General features: G+C 34.8%; 1 protein-coding gene and 1 non-coding gene across 3 annotated transcripts in view; both read left to right on the forward strand.

Annotated features, from left to right (window-relative positions):
• The window catches only part of Cdh18 (cadherin 18), a 1,002,040-nt gene that overhangs the window by 10,708 nt on the left and 966,236 nt on the right, over positions 1–25,096 (forward strand). The gene's annotated exons all lie outside the window — the stretch shown is intronic.
• On the forward strand, positions 13,640–13,720 carry Trnav-aac30 (transfer RNA valine (anticodon AAC) 30). The gene has a single exon. It is a non-coding gene; the product is annotated as a tRNA-Val (tRNA).

The raw sequence follows: 25,096 nt of genomic DNA on the forward strand, positions 1-25,096 counted from the left end.
TAAGGTAATCATGTTAATGAGTCTTTATGGGTATTGCTTCTGACATTCCTAAGAGATAAAATCTCATAGCAACTCCCTGAATCTCTGGCTGTTAAAATCTTTTTAATCCTTGAGCCTTGAGCCTTAGGTACAGAAATTTGTTGCAGATGCATACATTGTGCCTGGGTTACACAACTCCCTATACATAAATATAGTACTGACTCTTCTCATTAAGGAAACTGCTGTTTGCAATAGATGGAGACCATTACAGAAATCCAATCTTGAGAATTCTGATCCTTTTAAATATAAAGCTTGCAATGTTAACTAAATATGTATTATGAGTTTGTTATGTCCTTCCATTGATATTGTGTTACTATTATATGGAAAACCAATCCTCTTTTAAAGCTGAAGAGTATAATATTTGTCAGATATTAATGTATATTATTGGAAGAAATACATTGAAACTTGTAGTACAAACTATTTAAGCTTATCCCTGACTAGCTTACAAATAAACGAGACTCAGACTATGCATATTTTATTTGGCTTTGACAGTTAGTGGGGTTGGAGGGTCACCTGTAATCTACTATTTTAACTTCAGGCCTGGCTACCTCTGCAGTAGTGTACCCTATATACTTGCTGCTTCTCCTGGCCATGTGCTGATGATTCTTCTTCACTCATGGCAGTTGCCTACCTTCTCTCCTTCTTCTTTCCCCTTCCTCTTTCCATGAACCAGGTAACTCCAAGCTGCCTATCTCTAATCACTCCATTAACTGGGACAAGGCAATTTAATTTAACCAATAGTTTTAAATCAAGAAACAAGGTTTTCACAACAAAATGTTGTGAACATGAGAAGTCACTGGTAAGTCTTTACCTTTGTGTATAGAATTTAGCTTTATAATAGATAACGATAAAGCAAACTGTAATAGAAACCTATTCTTACTAAAAGAAAAGACACAACTTTCCACAACTTTTGACAATGGTTTCTTTCCATTTGTCCCTCATCATCTCACGGAGAAGGGAGACATTTTAGTATGTTGAACAGTCTTGTGTTCAAATCCATGTGTGCATGTGTTGAGCTCATAAACGTGAAGTATGCCAATTAACTTCTCTGTCAACTCATGAGCATAACATGCTATTGCATCTATTATGACATTATATTTAATGTGAATAATGCTCTTAAAATGAAAAGTGCTATAAACATTAAGTCCTTATAAATTGCATATATTCCTCAGAAATAAATATAAAACATTTTGGTAAAACCTCTTTCTCTCTCTCTTCTCTTCTATCTCAATTAAAAAATATATTAATCTTGGAGCCAAATATTTGGATCTGATTCATTTTTTAACCAGTTAAATTTTTAAAGAATCATAAAGCAATGAACACACAGGAAACAATGTATCATGATCTACTCTGTCTACCCCCTGTATTTTTCTAACTATTTACATAAGTGTAGTTATTCGTGCATTTATCCCTACTAAGTTGCCACATTCTGAACTGTTCCCTTAGATATCATTAAAAAATGTATATTTGGTTATAACATTCCTTTTCTTAAGTTTAGTTGTTGAGTGAGAAGTGTATCTAATTTCTATCATCTAGCTATAGAATTCTTCTGACTTAAATCAATATCATTTTTACTTTTGGCTGGAATCATAGAAAGGGCAATTCATTGCCAAGAATATTTTCTGACAAACTAAACCTGAAATCTACTGAGAGAAGAACACTTTGAACTAGAGCAGCAAAATTAATTCTGAGAGTAATAAAGGTTTTTTTTAATCGAATTTCAAAGCCCCATTTTGCAATATATTTGTAGAGCAGGATACATTCACTCAAAAATAGGACTTTTCAACAGACCGAGAAACATTGCATATAGATGGAATGCATGCTTTACTTAGACTATTGCATCTTGCTATCTTAGTGACAGAGTAAGATGTTCCCAGAAAGAACAGAAAAGTGTCAGTGTTTTTTAGATTGGAGGTTCATAAGTGCAGGCTGTCATTAATTCTGGTCCTACAAAGTGAAACCTAACAAACTTGAAATAATTTCTCAGCATTGCTTAAATATAATAGATTGAAGCATATATATGCATATATATTAATAATTGTGTGTATGTGCATGTAAAATCTAAAAATTTTGTAACTATACAGAAATATCAAGACCCTCCTGTTTTTGAAACTGTTTCATTCTCTGCTATTCACTCATTTCATTCTATGCAATTCAAGTAGCCATGACAATGAATAAAAATAGACAAAGATTTCCCATCTACATAACAACATGGAAAATTGCATCACTAATTGCTCTATTCTCTTTTATATCTTTCCATGTTGTCTTCTGAGAGACGGGGCTTTGGTTTGGAAGGAACATTTATTCTTTTCTGGGTTCCTTTCTTTAGATTCTGTCAAGGATACTGCAGAGGTTGAAGGCAAGCTGAGCAGAGATCCTTGCTTTCTTCGCGGTGGATTGCTCTTGTTTTATTTCAGAGTTTTCTTCACCTTACACAGTGCCTCCAAACCCTTTGCTTCCTATTCCTGTCTGCTTCGGAAACGCTCAGGAGTCAGATCACAGGGACCAGGAGAGATGGAACATGAGACTTTGTTTTCGTCTGCCCCAACTCCTCCATCTTTTAGTCGTTTGTGTGCTTTCAAGCAGTTGTCCTTGTGAAAATTAAATATTTCAAAGTACTCTGTTTAACAAATAAGAAGGACTTCAAGTCAGAAAGAGCATATTTATACCACTGTCTTAAAAGCATTTATTGTTACCTAAAGGAAGGGAGAAACATGGTGATGAAAGCTTCTCTTATCGTTCCATTCCTGAGATTATGTCTGGCCATTTTCCTACCTTGCCCTTTCCTTATATTTTCAGTCCAGCGAGATATAAATCAAAATACCTGGTAAGATATCCTTTGTACTATGTGAATTCTTGACTCAACAGTGTTCAGGTCTAATTAAGACTGGAATTTTGTAGAAATTTTGTAGAAGAACTGAAACAGTAACCTAAATGGCTTATGTATAATGATTCCAAGTTATTTGTATGATTGTGTCCTGGCCCTTGAGCAGTGATGTGGTATTTGTTAGTAATGATGTGCAGAACCTCTTTAGCATGCAATGTTTCCAATCAGTCAAGTAGTCAATCATGTCTACTGGTGTTGATTATGAACTTCTAGAAGCATGGCTCAAGTAACCCAGTTAACTCTTAACTATTTATTGTATTGTTGACTCTGAGATTGTTAGGGGGATTCATTATTATCACAATATTTGAGAGATTAGAGATAAGCAAGAAGACAAGCTAAGAAAAGCATACACATGAAAGCACGGCTTTAAATGATTAGATCAGATTGTTTCAAGGGAGCCAGAAAGCTTCTAAGGGCAGATGAGTGGTTTAGGGTTAAGCTAAGAAGCTTAAGACACTGAGTTTCCCTAAGCCACTCTTGACATCCTTCCTTCTTTGCCTGAGTTCAAGCTGACCTGGCTTGTAAATAAAGTAGGGAATACTTAAGGGACTAGGCCTGCAAAGGTCTCCCAATTTCCTTCATATTTACTCTTCCTCTAACTATTTCCCGACCTCATTAATTATACCTGGAGCTTACTATATACCATGTCAACATACCTAATCACAACTTATCTAAGATGAATAGCATCCTCTAAAACAATTTAAAAGTTTGTTAATATTCCTAAGAGGTCAGGAAATATGTTAACAGATTATAAAGGAATTAAGTGGGAGTTAAAATAAAGTAATACTGGATTTGACTAAATTTTGTTACCTGAAACATATATCAGGAATTTTACTAAAATAGATTTGTTTTCATTCCAAAAAATAACTTCAAATAATTATGTATTGGTGACTAAATATGTACAAATCTTATTTAGTGTTCTAATACTTGAATAATGAAATGATAAGGAAATTAATCTTTACTAAGATTTGCTGCCTCATATAATTTATTTTTTAATTTATGAGGTATTTATTTGAAAGTCTTAATAAATTTTTAACAAATATGATGGGGGAAAATACTTTATGTTAAAAAGTACTTAATAAATATATTATATTACTTATACATGGAACACCATGTCTGCTACATTTCTTTGCAAGATTATGTGACTAGACAGAAACAGCTTGACTATTGCTGCCCAACATTTGAGCAATAGAAAACATGAAGCAAAGCCAGATGCTGGAGCTGAGGGGAGCCACATACTGAGTAAATAGTAGGAGGAAAACACGAGTAAGACTAGTTTCACTTGAAAGAATATTCGTGTCACAAATTAATCACATTTGTCTTAATGAAAAATGCTTGAAGTGTAGATGATACAGGAGAGTGAGCCTTAAGGAAGATGTTGAGATTCTACTGATGGAAAAGCTAGTGAACATATTATCAAAGGATAAGATTCATTTTTCAAAGAATAAGGAATTTATGTAAACTTAACTTTCAAAATTAATGATAGCATATGATCTAATATTCTCAATATTCTAATGTGTATAAAAATCAGAATAGAAAAACAAACTTGTTCATTCCTAATACTGGATGATATGATAGCGTACAATCTCAATATATTTCTAGATTGTTTTATTTAAGTGTTTACCTGAAGAGTATAATAGAATTAGTTTAATGACAAGAGTTTAAAGAACCATGTTGGGATAGCTACTTTACAGAATCAATTGTCAGAAAATGGATTGCCTGAGGCAGTAGAACTCCCTTATCAGATGTTTATGGCTGTGAAATACACTGTGGCTGTCTAACAACCAGTTGCTTAAGTTGAACATGTAAATAAGAACCTTGAATGTATCAGCACACATTTTTCAAACCCAAGAGATATTAATTAAAACCATTTACCACAATAACATATTCTTTTATTTAATTCCATCTTTCTTTCTTATATTTTTTTCTTGAAACAAAGAAAAGTAGAACACATTTGCATTAAGAAAATGGAAATGGAAGGATGGTATTCTAGCCCAAACCATGTACAGAAGTGTGTACTAGGAGAGGCTGGGTATATCATTAGACTCAAGCAGATAAGTTCAATGTGCTTGTCTGTGTGGAAAGATTTTTGGGCTTCTTACCTGCTGGCATGAAAGTCACATTTATTGTTCATGTTTAAATAATATCTTTAACATGAGCTCTCACACATTTCCCTGTGGAAAACATTTCTTGTCGAGAAAAATGGGATATATTGTACACCAAAAACCTATATTTAACGGTATTAGTACAGTAATAATTTGACACAATGGGCTTCTTAAAAATGTGCGTACAAAGTTTCCTTTGTATGGAATGAGGGTGAAGATTGAGAGGATATTAAGAATAAATATAATCAAAATACCATGTATACAATTCTAAAAGAACAAATATGTTACACAAAGGAAACATACACTGTTCAAGAAACCATTGTGAGTTTGAGTTCTAATATATTTAATTCCTAATGACTCACACTTTCAGCCACATATTGACAAGTTTAGATGTTGTTCTCCATGTGATACAGAAACAAACAAACATGAAAAGAAACAACTATTCGGTAGTTAGAGTATTATATAATATTCATTTCTATTTAATGTATAATCTATGTCCCTGGACAACTGTCATTAAACAGGAGCTAGTGGTAGATATTGATCAAAGGAAAGACATACTTATGGCATATAAGCAACAAAGAAATTAATAAACTAAATATAGAGTACTGCTCTACTGAATTATTATTTATAATTCAATAACAACCATACGTGATTTGAGTCCTTTTGCAAACTATAAAGTTGTAAATAGGTTGCTTTCTACTATTTCAAACCTAATTGTTTTGTTCTCATTAGGTAATATTATTAGGTTTTTAATATTTTTAATATCTTTAAAAAAGAATTGTAAATTATTTAGAATAGTTTATTGACCCTATAAGGTTACATGAAATTGTCATTGTCATTATTATTGTTACATCTAAACTGGATGTAAGACCTTATTACAAGGATGCCATATACATCAATCATTTACATATATGAAGCTGGTTCTTACCTGATAACTTGATTCCTGTCGTCTTAGTACATGAAAGTTCTATGAACACTAATGGGGAAAAGAGGTAGTACTCTTCATCTGTGAACCCTAAAAACTATAGTAGTTACTGACCATGCAAATCATGTCCACTCCTGCAACATTGAATATTCTAAGAGTAATCAACAACTTCCTTATGGATTTTACTGGTTGAATTTGTACCTGATAACATTAACAGAGCCAAAAGCCATGACTGGATATGGTGTGTACTCTATGGGATAACCATATGTTATCTTTTGCAACAAACTCTGTGTTAAACTATGTCTTACGTTTATTCTTATAGTCATGTATAAATACCATTTCTACTCTTAAAAGAGAAACTATTTTACAATAGATACTAATCAGTATAAACATGGATAACAGATCAATGCAAAAGAATGAGTAACAATGGAGTGTGGAACATATATATCATAACCCATTCCTCAAGACCTCAGTAAATGTAATTTTTATTTTTCTAATGTAATTGTCATTTCAGAGACTTCTTTCTGAATAAACTCACCCTTTCAAGCTTTTTCTGAACACTGCTGGTTGGTTCAACTCAGCTGTTCTGGTCTAAATCCCTCTCCAAGATGACTGATTCAAACCAGTTTCATTGGGCTTCTAAGTGATTTTCTCTGTTTGGTATCAAACTGATTCTGGCAATTGAGTCTAATCTTCTGCCTCCTTCTTACTTTCTGGCCTATTCTATCATCATCTGCAATCTGTTTCTGTAAAATTGTCCTGGTAAAACCTCTGTCTCTGTCTCCGTTTCTGTCTCTCTCTGTCTCCCTCTGTGTGTTTCTCTCTCTGTCTCCCTGACTCTGTGTGAGTATGTGTTTGTGTGTGTGTGCATGCATGCGTGCATGTATGCATTTGTGTGTGTATGCGTGTGTGTGTGCATTTGTGTGTGCATATGTGTGTGGGTTTCTGTGTGTGTGCTGCCTCTCTCTCCTGTCTTGTCTCATGAGAGTTGGACATACCCAATATCTGACTCATTCTGTCAAATCTTTCTCTGATTCATCACTTTGCCTGTCCCTCAATTAGACTTCACTTTCAAACATGGTTGCTTCTTTTTACAAACTAGACTTACATACATTGATTGGGAATAAAACTGTGTGTGTGCACTAAAAGTGTGTCTGGATTTTAACCAAATCACACATACCTAGGACTATGGTTGTGATATATTGCCAGAGTGGCTATGTTGCTGGATTAAAATTCTTCTACATGTCTCTATCATTTGGGAAGAGTGGGACAGAAATATTTAATTTTTAATTTTTATTTTTTTGGTTCCTATGTTTTCATTTTCATTGGATATTTTTTATTTACATTTCAAATGTTATCCCCTCTCCTGGTTTCCAATACATAAAACCCCATCCATCCACCTACTCTTTTATCTATAAGGGTGTCCCCCCACAGAACCTCCCTGTCCTGACTCCCTGCCCCGATATAACCCTAAAATGGGTGGTCCAGCCTTGGCAGGACCAAGGGCTTCTCCTCCCATTGGTGCCCAACAAGGCCAACCTCTGCTACATATGCAGATGAACCCATGGGTCTGTCCATGTGTACTCTTTGGATAGTGGTTTAGTACCTGGGAGCTCTGGTTCGTTGGTATTGTTGTGTTTATGGAGTTTCAAAACCGTGCAGCTTCTTCAATTCTTTCTCTAACTCCTCCACTGGGGACCCCATTTTCAATCCAATAGTTGGCTAAGAGATTTTGTCTTTGTTTTTGTCATGTCCTGGACAAACCTCCCAGGAACAATTATATCAGGCTTTTGTCAGCATGCAATTCTTGGCTTCATCAACACTGTCTAGGTTTGGTGGTTGTATAGATATGGGCTGGACCCCAGGTGGGGCAGACTCTGAATGGTCATTTCTTAAGTCTCTGCTCCCAATTTTGTCTCCATATATCCTCCTATGAATATTTTTGTTCCCGTTTAAGAAAGACTGAAGCATCTGCACTTTGTTCATCCTTCTTCTTGAGATTTATGTGTTCTGTAGATTGTATATTGGGAAATTAGAGGTTTTGGGCCAACATCAACATATCAGTGAGTGCATTCCATGTGTGTATTTTAGTGATTGGGTTACCTCACTCAGGATGACATTTTCTAGTTCAATCCATTTGCCTATGAATTTCATGAAGTCTTTGTTTTGATAGCTAAATATTACTCCATTGTAATCATGTACCACATTTTCTGTAACCATCCTTCTTTTGAAGGGCAACTGGGTTATTTCCAGCTTCTGACTATTATAAATAAGGCTTCTATAAACGTACTGGAGTATGTGTCTTTGTTGTATGTTAGAGCATCATTTAGGTATATGCCCAGGAGTGGTATAGCTGGGTCCTCAGGTAGTACAATGTCCAATTTTCTGAGGAACCTCAAGACTGATTTCCAGAGTGATTGTACAATCTTGGAATCCCACCAACAATGCTGGACTGTTCCTCTCCCTCTATATCCTCACCAGTATCTGTTGTCACATGGGGTTTTGATCTTAACCATTCTGACTGGTGGAACCTCTGGGTTCTTTTGACTTGCATTTTCCTGATAACCAAGGATGTTGAACATTTTTTTTAGGTACTTCTCAGTCATTCCATATTCCTCAGCTTATACTTCTTTGTTTAGCTCTGTACCCAATTTTAATAGGGTTATTTGGCTCTCGGGAGTCTAATTTCTTCAGTTCTTTGTATATATTGGATAGAAGCCCTTTATCAGATGCTACATTGGTAAAGATCTTTTCCCAATCTGTTTGTTGCCTTTTTGTCATAATGACAGCATCCTTTATTTACAGAAGGTTTGCAGTTGTATAAGGTTCCATTTGACCATTCTTGATCTTAAAGTATAAGCCAATGGTGTTTTGTTCAGGAAATTTTCCTCAGTGCCCATGTGTTCGAGGCTCATTCTCACTTTTTCTTCTATTTTCTTGAGTGTAACTGATTTTTTGTGGAGGTCCTTGATCCATTTGGACATAAGCGTTGTACAGGGCTATAAGAATGGGTTGAATTGCATTCTTCTAAATGCTGACCTCCTGTTGAACCAGAATGATTTGTTGAAAATGCTATCTTTTCCCACTATAGGGTTTTAGCTCCTTTGTCAACAATGAAGTGACCATAGGTGAGTGGGTTCATTTCTGAGTTTTCAATTCTATTTATCTATTTGCCTTTCTCTGTACCTATACCACACAGTTTCAATCAGTATTGCTCTGTAATACAGCTTAAGATCAGGGATAATGAGTCCCCCAGAACTTCTTTTACTGTTGAAGATATTTTTCGCTGTTTTGTGATTTTTGTTATTCCAAATGAATTTGCCAATTGCTGTTTCTAACTCTAAGAAGAATTGAGTTGAAATTTTGATGGATGGAATTGCATCTGTAGATTTTTTTGGCAAAATGACCATTTTTACCATATTAATCCTGCCATAAGCATTGGAGATCTTTCCACATTCTGAGATCTTCAATTTCATTCTTTAGAGACTCAAAGTTCTTGTCACACAGATCTTTCACTTTCTCGGTTAGTGCAGGACTCTATCAGACCTTTACAAAAGACCTAAAACCAATACTGTCCAAACTATTCAACAAAATAGAAACAGAAGGAGCACTACCCAATTCCTTCTATGAAGCCAAAATTACACTTATACCTTTACCACACAAAGACCCAACAAAGAGAAATTCAGACCAATTTTCCTTATGAATATTGATGCAAAAATACTCCATAAAATTCTAGCAAACCAAATCCAAGAACACATCAAAACAATTATCCATCATGATCAAGTAAGCTTCATTCCAGGGATGTATGGATAGTTCAATATCCAGAAATCCATAGAAATAATCCACTATATAAACAAACCCAAAGAAGGACAAGCTCATAATCATCTCATTAGATCCTGAGAAAGCCTTTGACCCTTTCATGTTAAATGTCTTGGAAAGATGAGTAATTCAAGGCCCATACCTAAACATAGTAAAAGCAATATACACGATACCAGTAGCCAACATCAAACTAAATGGAGAGAAATTTGAACAAACTCACTGAAATCAGGGACTTCCCTCTGTCTCCCTACTTATTCAATACAGTACTCGAAGTCCTAGTCAGAGCAATTAGAAAACAAAAGTAGGTTAAAGAGATACAAATTGGAAAGGAAGAAGCCAAAATATCACTACTTGCAGATTTTATGATAGTATATTTAAGTGACCCCCCCAACGTTCCAATAGAGAATTACTAAGCCTGATAAACATCTTCAGCAAAGTGGATAGGTATAAAATTAGCTCAAACAAATCAGTACCCTTCTTCTACTCAAAAGATTAACTAGCTAAAATGAAATTTGGGCAATGACAACCTTTACAATAGTCACAAATAACATAAAATACATCAGTGTAACTCTAACATGGCAGGTATACTTTAAAAGCAAGTAGACAGATTCAATGATCATATAGGACATTGCACAAATAAATTTGCAGTGAGTGTAACTGAATGTACTAAGTCTGCACATTAAGAACTACCCAAAATTCCAGCAAAGTTGCAGGAGAAACATTGAAGTCTCACCCTTAGCTGAAGATATATTGAAAACTAAAAGTTGTTGTTAAAAGAAGAGTTATATTTGAGAAACATGGCCACAAAGAGGCTAACCATATTCTATGAGATACATATACAGCAGAGTACATCAGGTATCATAGTATGGAGTGAAGGAGAGACATTTTCATATATATTTTGTTATTAACTTGATGACTTTGAGCAAACAAGAATAAAAGGTTATGGTGATGTATATCAATTAAACAGCAGAGTGGGTATGTATTTATTTACTACTTGACATACTTAGGAACAACCTAGGAAGAAGGAGCCTTAGTTGATAAATTTATAAGATCTAGGATAAATATATGATTTTTTTGGTGAATCTTGATGAGGGTGGAGGGGCAGCACACTGTGGGAAACTTTAATAATAGAACTGGGATGTACTAGAAAGGTAGAACAAGACAAAGAGAGCAAGTCAATAATTTTCTGTATCTATTACAATTACTACCATTATTTCCTTCAATACTGGACTGTGGCCTGAAAATATAAGCTGAAACAAAAAAAGTCTCATAAGTTCCTTTGTTAGATGTCTCATAACAGCAGCAGAAAATTTATTTGAACACATACCTAACACTAATGAACCATTACTCTAGACCCTCTAAGAATTTTTTTATTAGTAAAATACAAATTGACAGTTTATTTTTATAGTCTAATAGTTAAAGAATGTTAGACTGATTTCAATCATCTTTGTAAATAATTGTTGCCATATTTATTAATAGTCATATTCTAAATGTAGTCCTTAGTAAACATTACGTGATATTCTTTGGTTATAGGAAGAAGTTAATATTTCTCTATATTTAAAAATAATTTTTAAACATTTAATATCAATTTATTTTCTCTTTTCAAGAATATATCATGTGTTAACCCGTTAGGTAGAAGATGATTTATTATTTTATCATACATTTGAGTATGAAAAATTATACGTCTTTTCGTTCGTAATTAACCATTGGAATAAGGTGAGTTCTATAGATCTAACCATTCTTCTTTAGAAACTCAGAGTTTCAAATAAAATTCCCAGTATAGAATTATACATTTTTGATATGATTTTGTGAAACGTGGATATAAGCCAATAGTTAATATATCAGTAAATATGCTTTAGTAAGCAGTTGCACGCAAAACTCTGTTCAATTATTAAACTGGAATTATTTTAATTCACAGAATTTTCTCTTTTTCCCCCTCCTGCAGTTTTATCCCTTTGATGAAGAAGTACACAGAAGAGTATGGGCCTTATAGCTTAGCATAGCTGGTGGAATAACAGAAACTGCATCGCTAACCAGGTGCCAAGTAAGCGTCAGCATAGCACCTGAGGTTGTACCCTGATGTCCACATTCTAGCTGTGTTATGTGCTTGTACACAGCCACACACACACACACACACACACACACACACACACTTACACACACACACACACACACACACACACACTCATGATGTATTACTACACAGCTAACAAAACCTTAGCAGGTGCACATCCACTGGCTTTAGATTCCCCAGACTGAAGAACCATAAACTAAAAGCCTATTGTTTACAATATGCCAGAACTCTGTTGATCTACTTTAGTGACACTAGAACATTTCTCACAAGGACTCTGAAAAGGATACTTGGAGGAATAGCTTATTATTCTATTATTCTTAAATTTCTTCTAGTTTGCCTTGATACTGAATTTTCTTTGATTTTTGATAGATATTAGTTTAGTATTCTTGCTGTGTTGTTTAGATATTGTTTCACTGGATTTTTCTATGATTTGATTGTTTAATCCTTGAAAATGGTTTTTGTTTTGTTTTGGTTTGGTTTGGTTTGGATTCTCAAAATGTATTTGGGCTGAGATTTTTATTCTCACAAAATGAAGCTCTAAAATTAATTATAAGTATGATTATCCATCCACATACGTAAAGAGTCTGAAAATAAATTGTCCTCTATGAATTTCTAAAAGTCAAAAAAGACCTGGAGCAAATTTATTTTAGGACAAGTCTCTTTAAAAAGCATGTTTTTGATGAAGTTTAGAAATCTGTGACAGCATGAGGCCTGATGACTTGGAAGTGCTGATTCAGTCCTTGAGTTTTCGATGTCAAGTTCTCACCTGCACTTAGCAGCTGTTTATTGCTTGGTTCACTGAAGCATGGCATGCTGAACTAAGCCACAGGTCAATAAAGCCATTTGCAATGATCAACCCTCTGAGAGAGGTGATGAATCAACTAAAACTCTTCTGGGCTGAGGAGAAATTTTGCACTTTAGGTAGTAACATATAATCAAATGAATCATCAGCCTGCATATCTAGCTAATTAATTTTACTACCTTAGGGGAGGCATGAAACAAACTTTAATGCTTTTTGTTCCTTCCGTAGTGATGTTAGTGGTTTGACATCAAATTATGTAGACAACTTTAAACAAACCATGGCCTTCTAAGTACTTAAAGAGTGGTTTCTTGATTTTCTTTTTACATATTAAGGCTTTTATTCTTTAAATCTTCATATTCCTCTTGTTTCCCAACAGTATTTTTATTTGTTTGCAAAAAATAATTATGCAATACTTCTAAGAAGAGTCTAATACTTAAAAAAACATAATAATCACGTTTGAATGCATACTGAATATCATGAGATATATACTTTTTGCATGATAGACTTAATTTAATACAATAATAAACCATAATTAATATTTTATGTTTTATTGCACATGTATAATAAAATGTTTATAGAGAACTCACAGTGACATGGAATTCAAAAATCAAGAACAGTGTTTCAAGAGTAGTTTGATAAACTGATAATTTTCTTTTAAAACTTTAATATAATTTAAATTGCATGATAGTCCACAATTACCAAATGTAAATATATTGATTTGTCAGACTCATATATCAATCACAAGATTATCAAACAACAAAATCTGGTTTTAAATCTCAGGCAGTATGGTAATACATTAAGAACTGACATCAGAGCTGGAGAGATGGTTCAATGGTTAAGAGCACCAACTGCTCTTCCAGAGGTCCTGAGTTCAAATCCCAGCAACCACATGGTGGCTCACAACCATCTGTAATGGGATCCGATGCCCTCTTCTGGTGTGTCTGAAGACAGCGACAGTGTATTCCTATACAAAGTAAATAAATAAGTCTTTGGGGTTGGGAATTTAGCTCAGTGGTAGAGCGCTTGCCTAACAAGCACAAGGCCCTGGGTTCGGTCCCCAGCTCTAAAAAAAAAAATAAGAACTGACATCAGTGATCTCACATAATCATATGTATTCTTGACTCAAATAGTCTCATCGTTTTATTTGAAAACAATAGATCATAGACTCACATTTAAATATTTAATTTGCATGTTACTTAACTTTATATTGGTGATATAACAAGATTGAAAGTTTTGGATCATTTTGGTAAATAATATACATTGCTCTTAAGCAATGATTAGGTTCTAATGAAATGTAACAAATCGACAGGTATTTATTTTATCAGCACCTACTTTGCTAAGCCACTGCTATAGGGGTTTTATAAAATTATCATTTTATGTACAACAGAAACTTGGCACATGTAGTTGTTCATTGTAAAATCCTAATTTAAAAGGTGTTTTAGAAGGTAACATGTAGTCAAAATAGTGAATGTTGCATTTCAAATCCTTGTAATTCACAGAATTAGTTAGATTCTTCGGTAAATGTGGTCCCACAGTCTCTATCCAATGGGACTCTTTAGAATATCTGGAAAGAGAAATGAAAGATTCCGCTCTAGTGAATTTGATTAATTTAAACCATCTCCTTTTTCAATTTTTCTACAATGGGAGATACAAGTCTATACCATGAGTTCTATAGATTTTTGGGAAGTCATAACACATCCCACATGGTAGTTCTCTGAATTTATTATTTCACTGTGTTCATGTCTTTTTCATCAAAACTTTTTTTGACTCAGGAACAGAGCTATAACTTTTTAATAGCTGAACAACTTCCTCCAAGATTACCAGGTCAGATATATCCTGAAATCATTGAATACTTTTAGCACATATGTTTTGGCTTCCAAGGCACTTGAGGTAGATCAGATTCTTCATATGAGTCCAACCAAGTTCCTCTGCAACATTACTCTTTGGCACTGCCAATTAGATCTACTCCTTTCTTCTCCAAATATCCATCCACCTCCTCTCAGGGTCACATTCAATGAACTTTAAGCTAGACCCTGTCCTCATCTCAAAGATCCACAGAGCTCCTCTGGATTTCCTTACCTTATGCTACAACATAGGTCCACTTCCGATCCCATAGGTCCACACAGAGAAAATTTCCAATAAGCCAAAAAAAGGAAACTTCTCAAAACTGTAGAAAGAGATGCCTGATCATGTGAAAAACATCTACAGAACATCAGATAAAATCATAAGAGTTTGGAGCAAGATTGCAGCAAGAAACAACCCCAAAACACACCAATGTCCAATTCATAAATTATTCAAAACCATTTATTTTAACATCTTTTAAGTTTCAAGCTAAAAATCTGTCCACAAGATATGTAGAGCAGACTGTACATGAATGAAGTATTGGTGGTCTGAATGTAAACAGAGTTTATGAGTAGTAGAAAGAGATGAAAACATGTTCTGCCTTGAACATTAAGAGAAATTTACAATCTAACACATTGTACAGCATGCTAATGCAAAGCACAAGGATATGAGAGGACAGAGTGAGTAATGAGCTTCTTTAAAGAAGTGTCTGCTGGTGTAGACCTGATTTTATTAAAAAGGCTAATGTTCAGACTAAGGGTAATTTATATTGAAAGCGCCTCAGAGACTGTGACTTCTGTTTTTGACCTTTTTCCCCCAAAATGACTGCTTCTGAGTCCTGTTAAGACTATCAAAGCTTCCTTCAGCGTATTTGCTGCAAAGTAGATATCACACCTGATTAAATGAAGTTCTTTTAGCTCTGCTGAACATTTTGATGTGTAACTGACTATAAGTACTCTCAGCTTCCAATCTGTCAGGAGAGTATGATGCACATTTAATTGCTCTTAAAATACTTTCCTAATTCTTATACAGAACGTGAGAGTATTATGTATTCCACAGAAAATGGATGCTTCCCTGTACATAGAATATCTTTCAGTGAAGAATGCCTTCAGGAAGTCATGAAGTTTCACCGTCTGCTTGTATGATGTACTACTGATGTAAAATAAAATGACAAGATGATACTCTATTTTTGGTACAAGAGTATAGAGGAAGAGACCTATATACAGAAATTTTACATAATGAAGGATCTATTTGAAAAAGAGTGGACCTTGTTAGTGTCTATAGTGGTATTGATTTGGAAAAATAGGGCACAGATATATGTAAAGTTAAAATAATTGAGAAATTATCTGAAACTGTAGAAGAAATTTGGCGGAAATCAAGTATCAATTAAATATAATAGAACAACTAGTCATATATTGGCTAGGATTATATGAGAACAGAATCAAGAAGATTATTGCTTCTTAAAAACTTCATGTACAAAAATAAAAATAAAAATTTTACAAGGAGACAATATGTACAGCAGTATGTATGGCTCTAAGAGAGAAACATGTATGCATGCACGTGCACGTGTGTGCGCAAGTGCACATGCGCGCGCACACACACACACACACACACACACACAGGGAAATAGACAGATAGACAGACAGACATTGACAGATAGATACATAACATAGTGGAACATGTGTCCTTGTTAGAGAGAGAGAGAGAAAGAGCATGAGGGGGAGAGAGAGGGAGGGGGAGGGAGGCAGGCAGGGAGGGAGAATATTGTTAGTCTCTTTATTTTATCAGCTTCTTAAATGTAGTATAGGTCTTCATCTTTGTATTATTATCAGATTAATTTAATAGGTTCCTTTTTGAACCGTCATACCATTTTGTAAGGTACAACAATAGATATTTGTTAAGACACTGTTGGGGATTTTATTTGTGCCTACATGGGAATTTGCAAGTCCATTGCAGTTCCCTGCCAACAGTTGTTTTTCTGACTGGTCAATAGAGACCCAGTGGCCAGTGGTTGGATAGAGGGACAGATGCAGAACTTGTAGGATTTTTTTGGACCCGAAAGGCCAGAAAAGAGAGAGGAGAATCTCCAAGACAGGGAAACAGAGATTGAGATCATACTTAGCAGCTACAGGAGAGAATGCATCAAACCATGTAAGAGTCAAGGAAAAAGCCCCAGGGGTCACTCCCTTTACTGGGTCTTGGATAGTGGAGATTAAATATAGATTTAGAAAGTATTAACTCAGGGACATAGGAGGGGTGTTGTTAGCCACGTGGAGGGTCAGGAATGGTCTAGTTATTGAGCTAGTTAAAGCACATTAAAATATAAAGACAGTGTGTGTGTGTGTGTGTGTGTGTGTGTGTGTGTGTGTGTCTGTTCATGTCCGTGTGGTATGTATGTTTGTGTCCAAGATCTAGAGTATCTGGGGCAGGCTGAGTGAAGCCCGGGACCACCTGCTGGAAGCTCAGAGAAGTTTAGAGACTTACAGCATCAAGACACAAATACTTCACCACTTTGAATGTGCCTATCAACTTTGTAAAATAGTATTTCATCAAGATTCTTCATTTGAAATATAGCTTTCTTTTTTGAAGTTTATTGCTGGAATAAGATTATATAATTTTATAGTGAAGACAATAAACACTAGCCACTGTTGCATTGATGCTCTTTGTGTGAGGAAATCTGACTCTTTTGGCAAGAACACAAACTAAAAGAAATAATTTACTATAAGGACAATTTTCAAATAACATCAGTGCTATGGTAAAACAATTTCACACAGATTAAAATTATAAATAAAGGTAAAATATATTACTTTAGGATATTTTCTTAGTCTATTCAGTATATCTGTAACTTGAATTTGTATCTTCCTTTGAAACATTCGAACCCTGAATTATCAAGTTGTATAATTAAGCTATCACATTTTTGAACATTTGAATATAAGATTTTAACTATGGAAAATGAGAAATTTGTTTGCTAGATACTAACATATACCATATTCATGTCTTGGTTCATGTGTATGAACACATATAATTTCCTTTACATTTTTCTTCCAAATATTTGGCAAACATGTTAATTACTGTTGGTAGAGTATTCCTCAAGAACTTACTATATCTAATTTCACTTTAACACCACTATGTATGAGGTTGCATATATTTTTCCCATTTGAGAAACTCATGACTATATGTTAAAGAAAAAACAACTAGAAATTTGGCAGTTTGTTGACAATAGTTTGCTCTGAGCAGTATACATGAAGTAAAACTTCAAATATAACCCTGTGAAAACCCTTCTCATGTCAGTAGCAAAGCACAGACAATCATTAAGAAGCAAAGACCAGCCCTCGAGGAAGATCATGATCAGACAGGGTGTATATGTGTATTTTTATCTTTCAGGTTTTATTAACACTAAGTAGAAATCAGACAGTGACCCATAATTCAGAATCCAGAAGGACAAGCACAATTTTAAAATGAAGTAATATACTGATTCACTTCCTTAGCAAAGCTAGATGTTAGGTAAGAAAGCACTTAAGACCTTGCCTTCAAAGGAGTTTTAAAAGTTATTGGATTTTTTACACTTGTCTGAAAGTTGAGAGCTGATTTACCACTATCCCCTTTGGACACATTTCCTGGTAACATAAATCTCTTAAAGAAAATAAAGGCTCATCATTAAGGAAGTATCAGAGAATGGAGTCCAAATAAAAATTCTTCAAGTAAGATTTATTTCATGGCAGAAGTTTCATATCAGAAAGAAATTGACAATTGTTCCCAGTAGCTTTTTTGCTTATGAGTCTATTTCAGAGCTTCTTGGTCATATATGCCTCTATCTATCTATCTATCTATCTATCTATCTATCTATCTATCTATCTATCATCTATCTATCATCTCAGTCTCTCTCTATGACTTTTTCTCTTTCTCTTTCCTATACACACGAACATATTTATCCTTCTCACTTTATTATTAAATATTCTGCACTGTTTCACCCTATATTTGAGATAATTTTCTAGTATACATGAATATCCTCTATTATTTAATTACTGACTTTTCATTTAATGTAAGAAGTGCTTTCTTTTAGAATGACTAATGGAGTTCTATCCATAAATCTGTTCAGTTATTCTTAGGTAGATATTGTTGTGGTCCTTCCTGCAGAAGTAAAAGGAAATTAAATTCAAATGCTATTTCTTACAATGTAGTAAGTTTTACATAATGAAAAATTTAATATTAAATGTAAAACAATTATGGATATCACTCAGTGAGTGGAGTTTAACTTTCAGGAAGTCCAAGATTTTAACCCCAGAACCACAGAGCCCTGGCAGTCCTGGTTCACATCTGTTACCTAAGCATTTAGAATGTGGAGATAGAATGATCTGAAGCCCAGCATCAATCTGGCTTATGTAGTGATTTGAAGACCAAATTAGGGTACATGAGACCCAGTCAAAACAAAAACAAAAAAACAACACTAAACAAATTCCATAAACTACACTAAGCTTCAAGTGTATAAAATTATTTTCTTTAATGGTCAAATTTTAATGTGAATTTTTTCCTAAAGACTGGGAAGATATAGATCTCAATTGGAGAACTTGTTTTACACAATTTGGTTTAGATCATATTCACTTCAACTCTCTTTAATTCTTCCTAGAATTCACATCACTTAAATATGATCTTAACTTCATATCTTCATTTTGTATATTCAATATCCCTTTTAGTTCAACTTATGCTAGCCCTACACTTCTCCATGAAGGACTGTGACAGGACAGAGCTCCCAAGAGCTACATAGACCCATGTTGGGTGTCGCTTCCATCTCCGTCCTGCAGAAAGGAGCGACACCACGACATTCTTCTCAAAGCAGTTTATTCAGGAACCTTACAGCATGCAAGCAGGAATCTTTCTTTTCTTTTCTTCTCATCTCCCAGCCCTTCCTTATATCCTCCCTCAACTCTGCCTCCTCAGTCCAGACTGTGTAATCTCAGTTCATAGGTCCATGTCACATGGCCTGATCTTGCATCATGGTGTGCCTGTGCAGCTCTCACAATGGACGGGGCTAGTTTCAGGTGTGTGAGGAAGTCAGGTGCTAGTCATGAGACTAAGCTGCAGTCTCGGGAGCCATCTTGGACTTCCTGAAAGTTAAACTCCACTCACTGAGTGATATCCATAATTCTTTTACATTTAATATTAAATTTTTCATTATGTAAAACTTACTACCCACTCCCCTCAGTTGGGAAACTCACAGGTGAAACCTACTCTTAAGAATTTGGGGGGAGGGCAACAAGGGGGGAGGATGGGGAGGGGAACACCCATAAAAAAGGGGAGGGGGGAGGGGGATGTTTGCTCGGAAACCGGGAAAGGGAATAACACTCGAAATGTATATAAGAAATACTCAAGTTAATAAAAAAAAGTGAAAAAAAAAAGAATTTGGCTAACTGTACAGAGAATTAAATAGCCTTCTAATATTGTAACTCTATATATGAACTTTCTTGGAACTCTCAGACCTCATCAGATGGTTCTTTTTGCAGAAGATGTTAATCATTATAGAAAAAAAATGTGATCAAAGTTAAGGGAATGTGTGACCGTGAAAGGTTAATTGCAAATAGCACAATTAAGTCACAGTTCTGCCCAAGGCTTTGAAACTTTCACAAGAGAGGGGTTGGACAGACTCTAGGGGAAGAGACCCAGGGACAAAAGAACCAGAGCAAAGTTGTATCCTCTGGACATGATACTGGATCTCTCAGCAGCTGTGATTGAATGCAGGAGGAAAGGCCAGTCAACAATTGAACATGAGGTAGAAACTGTGTGGTGTATCTGACCTCCATACTGAGGAACAATGAACAATTGTGGCTTCTAGGTGAGGGAAAGTCAGCATTCATGTCCTTCTTTTAAGCCACTAAATTTATCCCTTTAATTATCTTCTCCAAAGAAATTGATCTAGTTGATCTTTACATTGTGGTGGTTGTCAGTAAAAATATTAGCTCTTTCTTCTATATGTTTTTCTTCTTTTTTATATCTTTACAGCTGGATAAATAATCTTTGCAGCTTGGAAAGCATTGTATATCCCAGGCTTGTTTCTGGCTTGGGATTCACCTTCTTAAGTCTCGTTTTGGGTTCCATATTTAAAGGTTATGCTCAAGTACTAATAACTCTAGATCTTTTGAGTTCCTCAGCATCCAAACCTATACCCATTATGGCCATGGTATAGTGTCTTGTGGTTGACCATTTTTCTGACTCCTAGAACACTTCACATTTTCTTTTTTAAGACATAGATGTTGTATTAGGAAGTTGTAGATTTTGTTTTGCTTACCATGCCTAAAGGCTTTCATTTCTGTGCATTACTTGAATAAGTAAAATATAACATTATAACAGGTATAAAATTAAACATTAAATCCAGGAATAACCTCATCACAATTGTCATTATGCATGTAGTTTAGGAGGGAGTGCATAGAATGCTGAGTTGTTTCCCTTCCTCTAGAAATTCAATGTGAGATAGGTTGATTATCATTGTCAAAATAGTGCCTGTTGGGAAAGTAGGCCTTTTTTGCCTAGCAGATTGATATTATGATTTCTATGGATTTAAGAATTTGCACATCCATGATTCTCTATTTTTTTTTTGGTAAAGATAAACCTTTTTCATTTAAGTATATGAGTAGCATTTTCTAGAGCATAAACGCAAATATTTTGAAAGACACTTAATACCCATGTTAATTTAGTTAACTACAGTAGTGCTTTCCCTCCCAGGTCTTATGCACCCTCCAGCTCTGGGTTTTTTACCTGTTTACAGTATTAAGGAGTCTGAAAAAAAGTAACAGAATAAACAAAAGGTCAAAAACTGAACCCAGAAGATCTGCTTCAAATTATTTGTTAAGCTGAGAATACATTTAAGGTACACTTGAATTTAACATTCTTTAGCAACATTATGTTTACCATTTAACTTGTCTCATTTAACAAACCTTAAATGTTCTGTGTTAGCCAGCAAGCTCAACTCAAATTGCAGCCAGGTGCATGGTCACAGGCAACAACCCTAAATCCTTAAATATCTTGCATTCTATGCCGGTTTTCAAAATATTTTACACTTTATGGCTTGGCATTAATTATATCATTGAGATATTCACTAGTAATGTACAGCTTGTTCTCTTATAGACTCCATGACAATGAATTATATATATTAAAGCTACAATATAAAACAAGTTTAATTTGCACATGAATTCTACCTTCAACTTTTAACATGTGGACACACTTAATATGTAAAATAGTTCTCTAAGTTATAAATGTCTCTTTTAATTATTATCTTTTTGGTACATTTGACTATAGTCTAGTCTGCCAGAACTAGAAGAAATAAATTCAGTAATAAAGCTAAAATATGGTACATATTTCTTCGTGATTTTTAAATGTAAGTTATAAAGAATTCCTTTAAATAAAACAAAGGGGAAACAAATGGGAATAGACTCTGAATGATTCTACAATACACCAGCTGGTCTGAGAATTCTGACACATATACAGCAGAAGACTGCCTGGTCTGGCCTCAGTGGGAGAGGATGGTCCTAACCCTGGAGAGACTTGAGACCCCTTGGAATGGGAAGACCTGGAGGTGGGAGGGGAATCCATTTGGAGACATGGTAAAGGAGGAATGGGATGAATAACTGTGGGAAGGTGGGCAAGGAGGGGGACACTGATTGCACCGTAAGAAAGTAATAGTAATAAAAATTCAAAATTAGACTCTAAATGTAAGAGTAGATTACTCTGAAATGTTGATATATTCAGGCTCCATATTTTCTTTCTGTTGTTGATCAGATACGATAAACATATTAAACATAGAGGGAATATGGAAGCCAAGTTTAGAGAAGCGACTTAAGGAATGGCCATTCAGAGCCTGATTCACATTGGCCCATATATATAGAGCCACCAAAACTAGATCAGACTGATGAAGCTAAAATGCAGGCTGAAAGGGACCGGATATAGATCTCTCCCGAGAGACACATCCAGAGCATGTCCAATACAAAGGTCAATGCTAGCAGCAAATCATTGAACTGAGAACAGGACCCCATTTAGGGGAATTAGAGGAAGGATTGGAAGAGCTGAAGGGGCTTGTAGCCCCCTATGACAACAATGCCCACCAACCAGAGTTTCCAGGGACTAAACCACTACTGAAAGACTATACATTGACTGACCCAGGGCTCCAACTGCATATGTAGCAGAGAATAGCCTTGTTGGGGCACCAGGGAAAGAGGAAGCCCTTAGTCCTGCCAAGGTTGGACCCCAGTGCAGGGGAATATGGGGGGTGGGCAATAATGTAAATGGGAAATACCCGTATGGGAGACGGGGAGAGGAGAGAATGGGGGCTTGTGGATAGGAAACCAGAAAGGGGAATAATGTTTGCAATGTAAGTAAAGAAATATATCTAATAAAATTGTTTTTAAAAAAATCAGTAAAAATATGTTTTATGTATATAATATATATATACATATATATATATATATTATCTAGAACTAAATTATTTTTATTGGCAACAAACGGATGAACCTAAAGCACAGAAATATCAAGGAAATGATCCATTAAATTCCATGGGAAATATTTCTGTTAATATTCCTCTATTTATTTGAAAGTAGCTTTTGTATGGTTTTGTTTATATGCAACTATTAGCATGAAAGATGAAGCTGAAATGTAGCCATAGTGAAATGTGATTTTCACGTACTCCAGAAGTATTAGCAAACATCTATACTACTTAAAATAAATATATCTGTTTTGGTCAATTTTGTACATATTACATCCAAAATATGATGAACAGTTCTAATCTACAGCTTTGTGTTAAAAAATAAAGTTTTATTTACATTATTATTTGAATAAAGGCCAAATTAATACTGATATCTTTTGAAGAGTATCTTTGCATTATCCAATATAAATTCCACAAAATATCACTGTAACTAAGGAATGTGTTTAAATGAAAAATTATATTTATTTTCTTATACAAATTATTATACTTATTTTCTAAGTACAAATTTTCACCATTAAAGAGACTGTTAAATTTGCATAAGAATATACACAATCACCCCAACAAACTGAGAACTTTGGAAATGGAGCTTTGTCAATATAGAATCACAATAGCATATGCAGAATGTCACAATCCCTGGAATTAACATGAATTTTATAGAACAAATAGAAAAACAGTTGTCTCTGGATATATATAAATAAGTGAATGCTTACCCTGTATATAAATAAAATTGAAATTATATGAAATGAAAAATCTAATAAATTTTACACTCAACTCTGTATATATTATATATAACATATATAAGAATTTTACACACAAATAATAATTATATAAACTATGACAACCATAGAACATCATTACAAAAAGACAATGTGAAGAGTATATTTTAATTTTTTTCCTATTCATCAGTTACAAAAGTAATATTATAATTTATTCATATCATGCTCATTTTATCAATCTCTTTTTACAATCATGATATGAGAATGATTTAACTGGAATTGATTTATTGTTTTCCCTACAGTTACAAGCCATACTACATGCATTCAATAACAGTGCAGAATGCAAATCTAATAAATGTTAAATCTTGGGGTCACAGCTAAAATATTGATTCTGTACTCAATCACTGAACACAATTATCTCTCATAGGATCTCCTGTATGAAACAGTGTCAAAACATCCTGGTAAATTGTTCCTATTAAAGATAAACAAAACAAAATAAAACCAATAAAACCCTACAATAGTACCTTGGGATGCAACATGTATTTCTCAGGATCCTTTAAAAATCAGTTCAAATAGGAAGTACTTAAGTTTATTTCCAGTATTATACATATTATTTATCTGATTTAAAAAGAAATATCTTAAATGTCAGAGAATTTAACAGTAATTAAATTTAGCAGTACCCTATGTTGCCTATGTTGGTGAATAAAAATAGTTCTTTTTTTCATTTTTACTGCATATTTTCTTTATGTACATTTCAAATATTATCCCCATTCCCGATTTCCCCTCCAGAAACTCCCTATTTCATCCCCCATCTCCTGTCTCCATGAGGATTCTCCCCCATCCACCCACCAACTGCCTCCCACCTCCCCGCCATGGTGCTCCCTTACACTGGGGAATTGAACCTTCACAGGCCAAGAGACTCTCCTTTCATTGATGCCCTACAAGGCCATCTTCTGCTACATATGCAGCTGGAGTAATGGTCGCTCCATGTGCTCTTTGGTTGGTGGTTTAGTGCCTGGGAGCTCAGGAGTGTCTGGTTGGTTGATATTGTTGTTCTTCTTATGGGGATGCAAACCCCCTCAGCTACCTCACTCCTTTCTCTAACTCCTCCAATGGGGACTCCCCCTTCTCAGTTCCAAGCTTCAGCCTCTGGCAGAGCCTCTCAGGACACAGCTATATATCAGGATCCTGTCAGAATGCACCTTTTGGCATCCTCAATAGTGACTGCATTTGGTGACTTCATGTGGGATGGATCTCCATGTGTGTCAAACTCTGGATGGCCTTTCCTTCAGTCTCTGCTCCACACTTTGTTTCCGTATTTCCTCCTGTGAGTATTTTGTTCCTCCTTCTAAGAAGTGAGTTAGAAAAAGGATTGAAGGAGCAATAGGGGCTTGCAACCTCATAAGAACAACAATAC

Source organism: Rattus norvegicus, chromosome 2 (genome assembly GCF_036323735.1).
Source record: "Rattus norvegicus strain BN/NHsdMcwi chromosome 2, GRCr8, whole genome shotgun sequence".
NCBI classification, from domain to species: Eukaryota; Metazoa; Chordata; class Mammalia; order Rodentia; family Muridae; genus Rattus; species Rattus norvegicus.